This window comes from Aquarana catesbeiana, linkage group LG06 (genome assembly GCF_042186555.1).
Source record: "Aquarana catesbeiana isolate 2022-GZ linkage group LG06, ASM4218655v1, whole genome shotgun sequence".
NCBI lineage: Eukaryota > Metazoa > Chordata > Amphibia > Anura > Ranidae > Aquarana > Aquarana catesbeiana.
This window is the reverse complement of record NC_133329.1, coordinates 391,315,472-391,331,455: the sequence shown is the minus strand read 5'-3', so window position 1 is coordinate 391,331,455 and position 15,984 is coordinate 391,315,472.

The following is a 15,984-nucleotide window of genomic DNA, read 5'->3' as shown; positions in this document are numbered from 1 at the left end:
TTCCAGGCTGGGAGCTGAACCCCCATCACTTACACAGTGCATGCTGGGAATTGTAGTTCCTCATGTGGACAGAGATTGCTGGGACTTGTAGTTCCTTTAGAGCTTGAGCAGAGGAGGCAGATCACACAGACACGCTGTGACCCGGCTGTAGTCCGGACAATGGCTCCTCCCTCCAGAGCTCTGTGTGGGGGATGGTCCCTCCTCCCCCGCTCTCCACACACTGACACCCACATCTCCACTCACCTACCACCGAGGGTGGGGCTCCAATTGTTCGCCCTCCCCCACACACGGGGTCGATCCAGGAAACATCTCCACCACAGAACTCCGGAGGGAGGAGCCATTGTACGGACTACAGCCGGGTCACAGCGTGTCTGTGTGTCCGGGGAACCTGCCTCCTCTGCTCAGGCTCTGAGGAACTACAACTCCCAGATTGCTGGGACTTGTAGTTGCTTTAGAGCCTGAACAGAGGAGGCAGATCACACAGACACGCCGTGACCCGGCTGTAGTCCGGACAATGGCTCCTCCCTCCAGAGCTCTGTGTGGGGGATGGTGCCTCCTCCCCCGCTCTCCACACACTGACACCCACATCTCCACTCACCTACCACCGAGGGTGGGGCTCCAATTGCCCACCCTCCCCCACACACAGGGCCGATCCAGGAAATATTCGATTGCCTCTCGGGGGATCAGGAAGGAATTTTTTCCCCAGCTGGAGCACATTGGATCATGCTTTGCTGGGGTTTTTCGCCTTCCTCTGGATCAACTGCCTCACAACCCAATACACCCACTCTTCTACCACCAAGAGGGGACGCTACCACCTGGGCATGGGGTGAGTGTGGCCAGTGGAACTTCCCCCCAAGTTTCATCTGCCCTCACTCCCCCATGCCCAGCATACTGGTAATACCCCCTGCCCCCACCTACACCCAACCATCTACCACCAAGAGGGGACGCTACCACCCTGGGTAGGGGGTTAGTGTGGCCAGTGGAACTTCCCCCCAAGTTTCACCTACCCTCACTCCCCCACGCCCAGCATACTGGTAATACCCCCTGCCCCCACCTACACCCACTCATCTACCACCAAGAGGGGACTCTACCACCCTGGGTAGGGGCTTAGTGTGGCCAGTGGAACTTCCCCCCAAGTTTCATCTGCCCTCACTTCCCCATGCCCAGCATACTGATAATACCCCCTGCTCCCACCTACACCCACCCATCTACCACCAAGAGGGGACGCTACCACCCTGGGTAGGGGGTTAGTGTGGCCAGTGGAACTTCCCCCCAAGTTTCACCTACCCTCACTCCCCCACGCCCAGCATACTGGTAATACCCCCTGCCCCCACCTACACCCACTCATCTACCACCAAGAGGGGACGCTACCACCCTGGGTTAAAAAAAAACAAACTTTCCCTTCTCCCTCCACCCCTCCTCCCTCCTCCAAATACTAAATATTAAATATGCTCCCAATTCGCCCAAACCAAGAGAAAAAAAAAATTAAGAGGCTTCAGTGAGCCATGTCCATATCACTCTTAACACCCAAAAAAATATATATATATGAGGCTTCTATAAGCCATACTCCACCCCTTACCTATCTATAGTGAATATACACCTCATCTTCCTTTAACCATATGTACTCCTTGCCCACACCCCCTCATCTACCACCAAGAGGGGACGCTACCACCCTGGGTATGGGGTGTGGGTGTGGCCAGTGGAACTTCCCCCCCAAGTTTCTGCCCTCACTCCCCCATGCCCAGCGTACCCCCTGCTCCCACCTACATACACTCATCTACCACCAATGGTGGCAATGCCTCTAAGGTTCCACAGAAAATGGGGTGCCTTGCCGTGGCTCTGTGGCTTACGCATGCATTTGTAAATGTGTGCAACTAAACCCCTGTCTTTGACACATACTGCTCAACAGGACAGTTTGGTTGGTCACAGGCTGGTCGGTCAGTTGAGTGTGGAAATGTCTTATGTTTATGTGTTTGTCTTTGAAATGCTCCTTTCTGCAGTGACCAGTTACAGGTGGGGGCGGGCAGTAACCACTTTTTTGTACCAGCAAGGGTGGCAATACCTCTTAGGCTCAGCTACACCCACTGATCTACCACAAAGGGTGGCAATGCCTTATACTGTAAAGTGTTTTCTACATTTGCAATATAGTCCCATCTATGGGATTTTTTTTATTGGATATTGTAATAAAATTTGACTACTATTACTTAACAATACTGGTTTTGTACTGTTACATTTCTATATAACTGTGTTCTTTAGGGTGTGTGCTTTATGTAAACAGATGGGGATTCCATTTGGTTTTTCCGATCCGCCCACTGCCTGATTGAAAAAAAGGCCACCATGCCTCTCAGAAAAGAGCTTGGGGTGTCTACTTTCCAAAATGGGGTCATTTGGGGGGGGGGGGGTTTGTGCCACCTGGGCATTCCATGGCCTCCGAAACTGTGATAGGCAATGAAGAGTGAAATCAAAAATTTACACCCTTAGAAATCCTGAAGGCGGTGATTGGTTTTCGGGGCCCCGTACGCGGTTAGGCTCCCAAAAAGTCCCACACATGTGGTATCCCCGTACTCAGGAGAAGCAGCTAAATGTATTTTGGGGTGCAATTCCACATATGCCCATGGCCTGTGTGAGCAATATATCATTTAGTGACAACTTTGTGCAAAAAAAATAAATAAAAAAGTGTCACTTTCCCGCAACTTGTGTCAAAATATAAAATATTCCATGGACTCAACATGCCTCTCACCAAATAGCTTGGGGTGTCTACTTTCCAAAATGGGGTCATTTGGGGGGGGGGATTTGTGCCGTCTGGGCATTTTATGGCCTTCAAAACTATGGCCTTCATTTAGTGACAACTTTTTGTAATTTTTTTTTTTGTCATTATTCAATCACTTGGGACAAAAAAAAATTAATATTCAATGGGCTCAACATGCCTCTTAGCAATTTCCTTGGGGTGTCTACTTTCCAAAATGGGGTCATTTGGGGGGGGGGGGTTTGTACTGCCCTGCCATTTTAGCACCTCAAGAAATGACATAGGCAGTCATAAACTAAAAGCTATGTAAATTCCAGAAAATGTACCCTAGTTTGTAGACGCTATAACTTTTGCGCAAACCAATAAATATACGCTTATTGACATTTTTTTTGGCCGAATACATTTTGGCCTAAATGTATGACTAAAATTGAGTTTATTGGATTTTTTTTATAACAAAAATTAGAAAATGTCATTTTTTTTTTTCAAAATTTTCGGTCTTTTTCCGTTTATAGCGCAAAAAATAAAAACCGCAGAGGTGATCAAATAACATCAAAAGAAAGCTCTATTTGTGGGAAGAAAAGGACGCAAATTTCGTTTGGGTACAGCATTGCATGACCGCGCAATTAGCAGTTAAATCGACGCAGTGCCAAATTGTAAAAAGTGCTGTGGTCAGGAAGAGGGTAAATCCTTCCGGGGCTGAAGTGGTTAAGAGGCGTGGACGGAAGTGACATTTTGACGTTGCTTCCGCCCAGCAGTGTCATGGAGACGAGTGGGCGCCATCTTAGCCTCACTCGTCTCCAGACACAGGACGGAGACGGATGCGATCGCCTCCGCCGCTACCGACGGCTCTGTTAAGCAGCGGAGGGCACCGGATTGCGGCGGGAGGGGGGGGCCCCTCTCCCGCCACCGATAAAAGTGATCTCGCGGCGAATCCGCCGCAAGGACCACTTTTATCTGAAAGCCGGCCGCCGCACGAAAACGGGGATACCGGGGTTATGGCAGCTAGCTGCTGCCATAACAGCAATATCCGCCGCCAAAGTTTGGACGTACATCGTCGTGCGGCGGTCGGTAAGTGGTTAAGGATAAGGCTACTTTCACACTGGGGCTGCGTTAGCGCTAAAGCGCCGATTGTTTTAGCGGCGCTTTAGCGCTGTTTAATCAGTGGTTTTGGGCCGCTAGTAGGACGCTTTTAACCCCGATAGTGGCCGAAGATGGGGTTAAAAGCACCCGTGTTTGCGGCGTGTCCAAATGGCTTTTCAGGCGCTTCGGAATCACTGCCCATTCATTCCAATGGGCAGGGGCAGTTTGGGAGCTCTGTATATAACGCTCCAAAACCTCCCCAAAGATGCTGCTTGCAGGACTTTTTGTAACGTCCCACAAGCCCCAGTGTGTAAGCACTCAGGCTTTCACATTCGGGCGCATGGGAGGCAGTTTACAGGCGATATTTCTAGCGCTAAAACGACTGAAAACTGCCTCCTGTGTGAAAGGGGTCTACAGCACTAAGTCTGGGCGCCCTCTCTTTCTTTTTATGGTCTCAGTTGTTCCAGACTCCCCCAGTCCTAAGAGGCAGCAAGACAAAGTGCATCTATACAAGCCAGGACGGACATATAGCCAACTTACATTGTGTGGGTTCACTCCCAAGCAAGCAGCGTAAGCAGCTGTGTATTTGAAGGCAAACCAGCAGGACCCTATTTTCTTTGCTAGGTAAGATTTATTTCTAAGGGAGAGAGTCAATTCTTCCATATAGTATATATGGTCTACTTTCACTAGCCATTGGCATAGCGTAAGTATGGTCGGTTGCTTCCAATATTGGGAGATAAGTGCCTTTGCAGCGTTATAGAGGTGTGGTGTTATAGATTTCTTATACGTTCCCACTGGTTTGCCTGTACAATGTAGTAATACAATCCACGGATCATTGGGAATCTCATAACCTTGGATCTCCTTGGCCCAGTGTAGAATAGCTAGCCAATATGGGCGTATAAGTGGGCAAAACCACCAGATGTGAGCATGTGTTGCTTGTTCACCGCATCCCCTCCAGCACAGAGGTGATGCTTGTGGAAAGGTCTTGTGCAGCACCACAGGGGTGTATAGTGCCATCTCATCAACAATTTATAGTTCACCTCCGCGGTTTTGGAAGCCCGAGAGGAGGTATGAGCCATTATGAGGATGGTGGATCTTTGGGCTGCTGACAACTCTTTGTGGAGGTCTTGTTCCCAATAGCGTAAGAAAGTAGGGTCTCTTGTGGAGGTTAGCGTTTGCAATGCTTGTTAAAAGTGGGAGACAAGCTTCTCCACTGGTTGGTCCTCAGAAAAAGCGGCTTCTAAGAGTGTCAGATCCGAGACGGACCGTAACGGTTTTGGGAGAGAATGCACAAAAGCTGGTAGTTGGCGGTATCTCCACTGGTCCACGAGTGTCACTGTGGAGCTATGTATTATAGACAAAGGCACAATACCCAATGGAGTAGTTACTTGATGTAGTTGGGCCGTAGCCCCAAAATTCCAAACATGAATCCCGGGGTCAATGTTACCCGGGGGAAAGTAGTTATGACCGGTCAATGGCAAGAGAGGAGAGTTATATGTCCATTTATTCATCTTGCACAGTGAGTCCCACACCATGAGGGTGGAGCATGTAAGCAGTAATGTGGTAGAGGAGAAAGTTCTGTATTTCCTAGGGATCCAAATTCGTGTGAAAAGATCTGTGCCACTGAGCTCAGTTTCCAGGTGAACCCCAAGCTTAGAGAGTCTTTGTGATACTTCCAATCAGATATTCTATTCAACACAATTGCCAAGAAATATCTTTTAAAACCTGGTAGGGCTAAGCCCACTTCCCTTTTGGGTCTAATGAGGAAGGTCCTGGCAAGCCTGGCTCGTCTTCTGTTCCAGACATATTTACTGATTAACGATCTTATCAGCGTAAAGAAACCTGCAGGTATTCCATACGGAATCATTTGGAACATGAACAGCAACTTGGGTAGCACATTCATCTTCACAACTCCAATTCTTCCCAACCATGAGTGAGCAGTTTGGGTATACAACTTTTATAACCAAGTACACCGATAATTTAAATATTTTGTTATCTAGTGGTGAGTATATCCCAGATGTATGAATAATATGTTGGTTAAGCAATTTTCACCAGCAAATGTACAGAAGTTCAGATTTTAGTTATAATGGGTATTGAGAAGGAGACATGCAGGTATTCTCAGCAGATTATCAGCAGATTGTTAGCAGTTATGAGCGTAGCTATGTAGATCTTTTTTATACGGCTGCTGAATAGTATAGATTTTGCACTCAGTTTATGCAGATATACAGATATGCAGATTATGATATAGTTATTGCAAGGGTTGCAACATAGGTATGCAGGTATCTATGCAATTTCAGTTCCAGGGATGTAGGTTAAAGGCTAATTAATGCTCAATTTTTTACAGTCACAATCCTCTCATCCAGTCTCATTACAGATCGTTTTTTTTTTTTACTCACTCAATATTTCAGTCCTCGATATACCTCAGTGGCTCTTGCTGCTGCTCTGTTCTGCTTTTTTCAGATGCAGCGATTGATGGGCTTCTCGGGCGCCTGCCGCTCCGATGTCTCGGCCTTCCCTGAGGTTCACCCAGGGGCCCCGACCTGGCAGCTGAGCGTGTCGGGTGGATCAGGTGACCAGATGACCAGCAACTCCCGAGAGTTACCGAAGGCGCCCACGTGACCTCCGATGGCTTCCGAGGAGCTTCCCGCACCCCGGGATATCACAGCTACTCAGCCGAACCAAGCCGAGCCCGGGGCTGTCCACCACTTCTCGATCCCCTTCGCTCCTCCGCACCCCTCTCAGGACCCACAGCGTTGCGAGGCAAGACAGCCAGCCAGGAGGCAGCGACCAGGTCGGCGGTGAGAGTCCCTGTGCCTTTAACACCTTCCCGCCCCGCCGTAAAATGAGGGCTGGATGGGATTTTCGCTGTTCTCAGTGGACGTCATATGATGTCCTCCCCAGCATGCACCTCGCGTGCCTCACATACCGTGCTGCAGCCGGACACAGCGGATGACAGATCAGTGTACCGGCGTGCTGCCGGTGCCATGTGATTGCTGTGACCAATCACCGCAGACCAACATGACAATTGTACACAATGAATGGCTTCTATTCATGCCATTGATTGTGTACTATTGTGTTGCTCTCTGTGATTGGCCACAGTGATCACATGGCACAGACAGGTCCAATCACAGCCTATCTGTACCATGTGATTAGCAATAGTAAACATGGAATGAATAGATTTAATTCAGAAAAAATGGTTGTTTATACCAGTGAAATATAAGCAATCATAGTGTGTAAAAAATAAAAATCCCGATCACCTCCCCAGAGTAGTACAGTGTTACTATGTATGGGAAGACTGTATTGCTCTGGTCACAGTATGTAAAAAAATAAAATCACTAAAAAATGTAATAAAAAAGGAAAATGAATTTAGAAACTGAAACTGAAAATGGAAAAAATATATATACTGCCACAACAGTTATAAGGACACTGTACTGCACTGGTGACAGTATGTAAAAAAAAAAAATGGGGAACTGTTTTTTTTTTCTTCATTTTCCAAAAAAATGCAACAAAGGATTACAACTTAAAAAAAAACTGCTGTGCCTCTTACTAATTACATCAGACTGTCTACGTTCCAAAAAGGGGGCATTTGAACCGTCCTGTCATTTTTGGGGCCTCCAAAAATGGGATTGACTGTCAGTACATCAGAATTGATCCATTTTCAGATAGATATCCCATAGCTTGTGGACTCTCTAACTTTCCTACGGACCAAATAATATACACTAATTTGGGTTATATTCACCAAAGAAATGTAGCAGAATACATTTTGGCCTAAATGTATGAAGAATTATTTATTTGTTCCATTTTATAACAGAAACAAAGAAAAATGTGTTTTTCATTTTTTTTAGGTCTTTTTTTTTGTTTATATAATAAAAATAAATAATAAAAAAAACTGTGGTGATTAAATGCCACCAAAAGCTCTAGTTGTGTGAAAAAAAATATAAAAATTTCATCTGTGTACAGTATTACATGATCACTCAATTGCCATTCAAAGTGTGACAGTGCTGAAAATTGGCCTGGGCAGGAGGGGGGTGAAAGTGTCCGGTATTGAAGTGGTTAATGAAAAGAAAAGCGGTAAAATGGATCCCCTGCAGCTGGCAACAATAGACTGACCCCCTCCCCCTGAAACAATAGACCCCCAGCAACAATAGCCCCTCCCCCCATGCATTTAAAGCTAATTAAGATATAAGATACAAAAATATATATTATCTATCTATCTATCTATCTATCTATCTATCTATCTATCTATCTATCTATCTATCTATCTATCTATCTACAGAATCTCACAAAAGTGAGTACACCCCTCGCATTTTTGTAAATATTTTCTTCTATCTTTTCATGTGACAACACTGAAGAAATGACACTTTGTTACAATGTAAAGTAGTGAGTGTACAGCTTGTATAACAGTGTAAATTTGCTGTCCCCTCAAAATAACCCAACACACAGCCATTAATGTCTAAACCGCTGGCAACAAAAGTCAGTACACCCCTAAGTGAAAATGTCCAAATTGGGCCCAAAGTGTCAATACTTTGTGTGGCCACCATTATTTTCCAGCACTGCCTTAACCCTCTTGGGCATGGAGTTCACCAGAGCTTCACAGGTTGTCACTGGAGTCCTCTTCCACTCCTCCATGATGACATCACGGAGCTGGTGAATGTTAGAGACCTTGTGCTCCTCCACCTTCCGTTTGAGGATGCCCCACAGATGCTCAATAGGGTTTAGGTCTGGAGACATGTTTGGTCAGTCCATCACCTTTACCCTCAGCTTGCGTAGCAAGGCAGTGGTCATCTTGGAGGTGTGTTTGGGGTCGTTATGTTGGAATACTGCCCTGCGGTCCAGTCTCCAAAGGGAGGGGATCATGCTCTGCTTCAGTATGTCACAGTACATGTTGGCATTCATGGTTCCCTAAATGATCTGTAGCTCCCCAGTGCCGGCAGCACTCATGCAGACCATGACACTCCCACCACCATGCTTTACTGTAGGCAGTGGCGGCCTGTCTTTTAGGGGTGCCCAGGCGCCACCCCCTCTCTTCTCGCCACCCCCTCTCTTCTCACCACCCCCTATTTGAGTAATGAATAGATTCATGCATAGCATGAATCTATCCATCGCCGCCCCCTATTCATGTGTCCAGCCCCTTTCGGGTCACCGGGCGCATGAATTACAGCAGCCAGGGTTTTTTTTTTAAGCACCTGATTAGAGCCAGAGGCTCTAATAAGCTTCAAAATAGGGTGAGCTTGGGATGCCCAGTCTCCGAAGGGAGGGGATCATGCTCTGCTTCAATATGTCACAGTACATGTTGGCATTCAGGGTTCCCTCAATGATCTGTAGCTCCCCAGTGCCGGCAGCACTCATGCAGCCCCAGACCATGACACTCCCACCACTATGCTTGACTGTAGGCAAGACACACTTGTCTTTATACTCCTCACCTGGTTGCCGCCACACACGCTTGACACCATCTGAACCAAATAAGTTTATCTTGGTCTCATCAGACCACAGGACATGGTTCCAGTAATCCATGTCCTTAGTCTGCTTGTCCTCAGCAAACTGTTTGCAGGCTTTCTTGTGCATCATCTTTAGAAGAGGTTTCCTTCTGGGATGACAGCCATGCAGACCAATTTGATGCAGAGTGCGGCGTATGGTCTGAGCACTGACAGGCTTACCCCCCACCCCTTCAACCTCTGCAGCAATGCTGGCAGCACTCATACGTCTATTTCCCAAAGACAACCTCTGGATATGACGCTGAGCACGTGACCTCAACTTCTTTGGTGGACCATAGCGAGGCCTGTTCTGAGTGAAACCTGTCCTGTTAAACCGCTGTATGGTCTTGGCCACCGTGCTGCAGCTGTTTCAGGGTCTTGGCAATCTTGTTATAGCCTAGGCTATCTTTATGTAGAGCAACAATTCTTTTTTTTTTAGATCCTTAGAGAGTTCTTTGCCATGAGGTGCCATGTTGACACACCTGCTCCCCGTTCACACCTGAGACCTTGTAACACTAACGAGTCACATGACATCGGGGAGGGAAAATGGCTAATTGGGCCCAATTTGGACATTTTCACTTAGGGGTGTACTCACTCTTGTTGCCAGCGGTTTAGACATTAATGGCTGTGTGTTGAGTTATTTTGGGGGAACAGCGAATTTACACTGTCAGGCTCGGTTCACACTAGGGGCGGCACGACTTGCAGGTCGCCTCACCGAGGCGGCCTGCACACGACATCCACGGCGACTTGCAAAATGACTTCTGTATAGAAGTCTATGTAAGTCGCCTCAAGTCGCCCCAAAAGAAGTACAGGAACCTTTTTCTAAGTCGGAGCGACTTGCGTCGCTCCTATTAGAACGGTTCCATTGTACATAACAGGAGGCGACTTGTCAGGCGACTAGGTCGCCTGACAAGTCGCCCCCGTGTGAACCGGCACTTATACAAGCTGTAGACTCACTACTTTACATTGTAGCAAAGTGTCATTTCTTCACATGAAAAGATAGAATAAAATATTTACAAAAATTGTGAGTGGTGTACTCCATTTTGGAGATACTGTGTATGTATGTATGTATGTATGTGTATATATATATATATATATATATATATATATATATATTTATATTTATATATTTTTTTATCTTATATCTTAATTAGCTTTAAATGCCCTTTATTCTATTTTTCTATTCTATATAATAAGGTTGTTAAAAAAAATAGAATAAAGAGCATTTAAAGCTAATTGAGATATAATATATATATATATATATATATATATATATATATATATATATATATATATATATACATACATGTATATATATATATATATATATATATATATATATATATATACATATAAAATTGTATAATAAATAATATATATATTAAAAAAGGTATACAATAGAGATAAAATTATTTCTGAATAAAGAGTATTTAAAGAGAATAAAGATATAAGTAAAATAAATATATATAATAAATATTATATATACTAAAGAAGTTAAATAAAAAAAAAAAATTTAGAATAATGTGCATTTGAAGAAAATAAATATATACATAAATATTATTATAATATTAATTAATAATAATAATTAATATATATAAAATTTAAAAAAAAACATGAAATTAGAATAAAGAGCATTTGAAGAAATAAAGATATACAGCATTTTTTTTTTCATATATATATATATATATATATATATATATATATATATATATATTTATTTATATATATATATATTTATTTATTTATATATATATATATAAGATATTAAATACAAATATCATTCATTTTAGAGGAAATCATTATCGCCCCAAAGCAACCAATCAATTCCAAGCTACTCTACTGTCACTCTGGTAAAGATCTGTACCCATTGGTATGTTATGTTGTAAATGGTCTGATGCATTTGGAGGTTATATACCCATTAAGTTGTATGTTATATTATACAACATGAATAAACAGTGTTTCCCAGTCACATGACTTCCTTTTGTGCTGCTGTGTGCTTTATATAAAGTCCCACCATTCGCTCTCAATTGTAATCAATGATAGGGATGGAGGCAGTTACCCCTTTGGTTCCTGCCTCAGTTAAAGTCCCAAAATTCTTTTTCTTTTCTCATTATAAACACGATACAAATGTTATAAATGGGGTTGCAGTTCAGTGAGTAAAATAAGTATTTGATCCCCTACCAACCAACAATAATTCTGCCCTCCACAGACTGACTACAGTAGGTGCTCATGTGGTACACAGATTAGTCCTGTCAATATAATAAGGTGCTCCTAACGACGACTCGTTATGTGTATAAATGACACCTGTCCACAGAATCTCTTTCTTCCATTCAAACGTCACCATCACGGCCAGGGCCGGATTTCCCACAAGGCCACCGAGGCCAGGCCTCGGGGCGGCAGTGGTGCAGGGGCGGCGCCGCTCCTGCGGCGACTTCTCGGCTTTTGCGGCCGCCCCCCTGCACTAACATCATTGGGAGCTCTGTATGAGCAGGGCGGGGATGAGGATAAACAAGCTGTTCTGACTAGAAAGGAGAGCAGGGGGCGGAGTCTGTGGGCAGTTGCGGGAGGAGCGTCTTCTCCCCCAGGTAGCAAGACTTGTATGGAGTGGAGATGAAGGATAACTATTCCCCTCTAGTTCCGGTGCTCCACAGCCTCTGGCATCCTGTCACAGTGATATAGTGAGAGCGTGGAAAGACAGCTTGTGCAGGAGTCGGGCTGTGTTCTGTCTCCGCTGTCTTCCTAACCCCACCCTCATTGCACTGCTTGTCCAATCCAATACTCCGCCTCCTATTTATGCCCGCCCACACTCCAGCCACATGCATGCAATGCACTGTACTGTGCTGTGAGGGGAGTTCTGTTTTCAAACAATGGCTGCCACAGCCCTGGGGGAGACCAGCCTGAATGGGAGAGCATAATTGATGAGTGAGACCTCCAGAATAACCCCCTCTCTGTTCCCACCCCTTTGTTCTATGCACCTTCTTCCCTCCCCCTCTCTTCCTCATGATCATCACCTTCTCTCTCTCACTCCCCTAGGCTAGAGCCTAGCCTGCCTGTATACCGTCCTAGCCTGCCTGTATATTGTCCTAGCCTGCCTGTATACCGTCCTAGCCTGCCTGTATACCGTCCTAGCCTGCCTGTATACCGTCCTAGCCTGCCTGTATACTGTTCTAACCTGTCTATATACCCTCCTAGACTGCCTGTATATCGTCCTAGCCTGCCTGTATACCGTCCTAGCCTGCCTGTATACCGTCCTGGCCTGCCTGTATATAGTCCGAGCCTGCCTGTATACTGTTCTAGCCTGCCTGTATACTGTCCTAGCTTGTCTGTATACCGTCCTGGCCTGCCTGTATATCGTCCTAGCCTGCCTGTATACCGTCCTAGCCTGCCTGTATACCGTCCTAGCCTGCCTGTATACCGTCCTAGCCTGCCTGTATATCGTCCTAGCCTGCCTGTATACCGTCCTGGCCTGCCTGTATACCGTCCTGGCCTGCCTGTATACTGTTCTAGCCTGCCTGTATACTGTTCTAGCCTGCCTGTATACCGTCCTAGCCTGCTTATATACTGTTCTAACCTGTCTATATACCCTCCTAGCCTGTCTATATACCATCCTAGCCTGCCTGTATACCGTTCTTGCCTGCCTGTATACCGTTCTTGCCTGCCTGTATACCATCCTAGCCTTCCAGTATACCGTTCTAGCCTGCCTGTATACCGTCCTAGCCTGCCTGTATACCGTCCTAGCCTGCCTGTATACCGTTCTAGCCTGCCTGTATATCGTCCTGGCCTGCCTGTATACCGTTCTAGCCTGCCTGTATATCGTCACAGCCTGCCTATATACCGTCCTAGCCTGCCTGTATATCGTCCTAGCCTGCCTGTATATCGTCCTGGCCTGCCTGTATATCGTCCTAGCCTGCCTGTATATCGTCCTATGGTTTGTAGCAAGAGATTTACAAATAAGCCGCCCCTGAATCTCTCTTACTCCACTGCGCCAAAGAAAAGTGCAAAGCTATATAAAAGATGTGTAAATGAATACAAAATATGTGTACATACACAGTGTACAGTGAAAAAAAGCTGCCACTTAAATAAATACATAAACTGATCAGAATCCCAAAACTATACCTCTCACACGTGTACAGATAGAGATAGCGCGGCTATCTCTATCTGTACACGTGTGAGAGGTATAGTTTTGGGATTCTGTATACCGTCCTAGACTGCCTGTATACTGTCCTAGCCTGCCTGTATACTGTCCTAGCCTGCCTGTATATTGTCCTAGCCTGCCTGTATACTGTTCTAGCCTGCCTGTATATCGTCCTAGCCTGCCTGTATACCATTCTAGCCTGCCTGTATATCGTCCTAGCCTGCCTGTATACCGTCCTAGCCTGCCTGTATACCGTCCTAGCCTGCCTGTATATCGTCCTAGCTTGCCTGTATACCGTCCTAGCCTGCCTGTATATCGTCCTAGCTTGCCTGTATACTGTTCTAGCCTGCCTGTATACCGTCCTAGCCTGCCTGTATATCGTCCTAGCCTGCCTGTATACCGTTCTAGCCTGCCTGTATACCGTCCTAGCCTGCCTGTATACCATTCTAGCCTGCCTGTATACTGTTCTAACCTGTCTATATACCCTCCTAGCCTGCCTGTATATCGTCCTAGCCTGCCTGTATACCGTCCTAGCCTGCCTGTATATCGTTCTAGTCTGCCTGTATACTGTACTATCCTGCCTGTATACCGTCCTAGCCTGCCTGTATATCGTCCTAACCTGCCTGTATACCGTCCTAGCCTTCCTGTATATCGTCCTAGCCTGCCTGTATACCGTCCTAGCCTGCCTGTATACCATCCTAGCCTGCCTGTATACCGTCCTAGCCTGCCTGTATACCGTCCTAGCTTGCCTGTATACCGTCCTAGCCTGCCTGTATACCGTCCTAGCCTGCCTGTATACCGTCCTAGCTTGCCTGTATACCGTTCTAGCCTGCCTGTATACCATCCTGGCTTGCCTGTATACCGTCCTGGCCTGCCTGTATATCGTCCTAGCCTGCCTGTATACCGTCCTAGCCTGCCTGTATACCGTCCTAGCCTGCCTGTATACCGTCCTAGCCTGCCTGTATACCGTCTTAGCCTGCCTGTATACCGTCCTAGCCTGCCTGTATACCGTCCTAGCCTGCCTGTATACCGTCCTAGCCTGCCTGTATACCTTTCTAGCCTGCCTGTATACCATCCTGGCCTGCCTGTATATCGTCCTGGCCTGCCTGTATACTGTTCTAGCCTGCCTGTATACTGTCCTGATTTGCCTGTATACCGTCCTGGCCTGCCTGTATATCGTCCTAACCTGCCTGTATACCGTTCTAGCCTGCCTGTATATCGTTCTAGCCTGCCTGTATACCGTCCTAGCCTGCCTGTATACCGTCCTAGCATGCCTGTATATTGTCCTAGCCTGCCTGTATATCGTCCTAGCCTGCCTGTATACTGTTCTAGCCTGCCTGTATATCGTCCTAGCCTGCCTGTATACTTTTCTAGCCTGCCTGTATACTGTCCTAGCCTGCCTGTATACCGTCCTAGCCTGCCTGTATACCCTCCTAGCCTGCCTGTATATCGTTCTAGTCTGCCTGTATACTGTTCTAGCCTGCCTGTATACCGTCCTAGCCTGCCTGTATATCGTCCTAACCTGCCTGTATACCGTCCTAGCCTGCCTGTATATCGTTCTAGCCTGCCTGTATACCGTTCTAGCCTGCCTGTATACCGTCCTAGCCTGCCTGTATATTGTCCTAGCCTGCCTGTATATCGTCCTAGCCTGCCTGTATATCGTCCTACCCTGCCTGTATACTGTCCTAGCCTGCCTGTATACTGTCCTAGCCTGCCTGTATACCGTCCTGGCCTGCCTGTATACCCTCCTAGCCTGCCTGTATATCGTCCTAGCCTGCCTGTATACCGTCATAGCCTGCCTGTCTATTGTCCTGGCCTGCCTGTATACCGTCCTGGCCTGCCTGTGTATTGTCCTGGCCTGCCTGTATACCGTCCTAGCCTGCCTGTATACCGTCATAGCCTGCCTTTATATTGTCCTGGCCTGCCTGTATACCGTCCTAGCCTGCCTGTGTATTGTCCTGGCCTGCCTGTGTATTGTCCTGGCCTGCCTGTATACCATCCTTGCCTGCCTATATATCGTCCTAGCCTGCCTGTATACCGTCCTAGCCTCCCTGTATACCGTCCTAGCCTGCCTGTATATTGTCCTGGCCTGCCTGTATACCATCCTAGCCTGCCTGTATACCGTCCTAGTCTGCCTGTATACTGTCCTAGCCTGCCTGTATATTGTCTTGGCCTGCCTGTATACCGTCCTAGCCTGCCTGTATATCGTCCTAGCCTGCCTGTATACCGTCATAGCCTGCCTGTATATTGTCCTGGCCTGCCTGTATACCGTCCTGGCCTGCCTGTGTATTGTCCTGGCCTGCCTGTATACCGTCCTAGCCTGCCTGTATACCGTCATAGCCTGCCTTTATATTGTCCTGGCCTGCCTGTATACCGTCCTAGCCTGCCTGTGTGTTGTCCTGGCCTGCCTGTGTATTGTCCTGGCCTGCCTGTATACCGTCCTAGCCTGCCTGTATATCGTCCTAGCCTGCCTGTATATCGTCCTAGCCTGCCTGTATACCGTCCTAGCCTCCCTGTATACCGTCCTAGCCTGCCTGTATATTGTCCTG